The sequence below is a fragment of the Narcine bancroftii genome, chromosome 4 (assembly GCF_036971445.1).
Source record: "Narcine bancroftii isolate sNarBan1 chromosome 4, sNarBan1.hap1, whole genome shotgun sequence".
Lineage (NCBI taxonomy): Eukaryota > Metazoa > Chordata > Chondrichthyes > Torpediniformes > Narcinidae > Narcine > Narcine bancroftii.
Genome location: NC_091472.1, coordinates 130313896 through 130315569, shown reverse-complemented (window position 1 = coordinate 130315569; position 1674 = coordinate 130313896). Strand labels below are relative to the sequence as shown.

Here is a 1674-nt window from a genome sequence, read left to right as displayed (position 1 = left end):
GAAAGCACATGAGGAAGAGCAAGACAAACCCCCTGATCAAGAAGGTGCATCTGCTGCATGCCAACTCAACATGGCATACCCTAATGGTAGAGAGGACACCGTCTCGATCAGAGACCTGGCACCCACCGGAACTGAGGACTCGATGCCTCAAACAAGCTAGGAACTACCAAGTACCCCACCCAGGGTGACTCTGATCGGGAAGTGGGTCAATCCACTCTATGAAGAGACAGAACCCTCAAGACTCAGTAACCCTGTACCACAGGGAAGTTCAGGAAGCCAAAGTCCTATGCTCGCTTCGGCAGCACATATATTAAAATTGGAACGATACAGAGATTAGCCCAGCCCCTGCGCAAGGATGACATGAAAATTTGTGAAGTGTTCCATATTTTAGAAAAAAACAATGAAAAAAGGAAGCCAAAGTCCTGCAGTACTGAGACACTTAACCAGAATAACTAGACCCCCCTGACAAACTTAACTTGTAAATATTTGTAAACTATTTTTTTTAATGTATGGTCTCTGTTTTTCCCCCACAGGTTCCACTCTAAGGGAAGGGGTGAATGCAGTGAACTGGAATTCACTGTCTGTGTGTTGTTCAGATGGCTGGCTCCTCCCTCACCTACCCCAATATAAACCCTCAAGATTCACCTGAGGACTACTGTATCTACCGGCCATTGAATGTAAGCTATTAAAAGCTTGTTTGTACTCCTCACTTGTCTCTGAGTGCAATCAGTCACGTTACACCAGGGAATGAATGAGGGGAATATACATGGAAAAGCTATTGGTAAAATGCTTAGTGCCATATATGGTCTCCTTAAAAATGTAGCAATATCAAGATGCATGAGGGAGGACTTTATATGGAGCCAGACATACATCCTTCACAATTCTCAAGGTGTTTAATGAGCAAAGTGCTGTTTTTCCTAAAGGTGGGTTCTGTCTCCAATGAATCTTAAATAAAGGGTCACCCAAAATCTTCATGCCTCAGTGCTCTTTAGACCACTCCAATCATTGCTCTGGCCCTTGGCAGCCAAGACCAAACTGCTGTTCTTGAGCAGAGACATGAACTGAGAGCAAATTACATCTCGAGCTTTCATCTGCCATTAAAATATATAATTATTGATGGTATTGCAGAACCTAGAGGTAGTAATCTGAATTGTATGATCCAGGCCAAGCCAGATACTTGGTGGAGTAGACCCATAAGAGCACCAGTGGCAATCTGTTGGTGCACACTGTTTCCTATCACAACCAAGTCCAGACAATCCCACTGAAAGGAAGCAACCTTCCAGCAACTGAGGTGCAAGCACAGCTGATGGATGGTGAACTGAGATGTAGAACAGACATTGTCATTAATGTAAATGTATATTTAACAATACTATTGTGCAGTTAATGTTTCCTTCATTATTGATAGACTGCAATTCAATTAAAAATACTTTTTCAAAAATTTAATTTTTGATTTTACAGACTCATGCTTCATGAGCAATATAGATCAATCTTCCCCTTTTACAGAGCACTTTCTATTGAGTCGTTTCCCCCTTTCCTCCCCCAACCACACTAAATTAACAAAAACAAATATACATTAATTACTGAAAATAACAATACAAATGCATTAAAACAAAACCAAAAACTGACAGAAAATAACTTAGGGGGGGGGGGAAGGGGTGCCGACCGGGCCTCAAT

At 41.9% G+C, this 1674-nt stretch overlaps 1 non-coding gene across 1 annotated transcript; it reads left to right on the top strand.

The window, feature by feature from the left end:
- The first annotated feature begins 286 nt into the window (after positions 1-286).
- LOC138762550 (U6 spliceosomal RNA) lies at positions 287-390 on the top strand. Its single transcript, XR_011356957.1, has one exon. It is a non-coding gene; the product is annotated as a U6 spliceosomal RNA (small nuclear RNA).
- Positions 391-1674: the final 1284 nt, after the last annotated feature.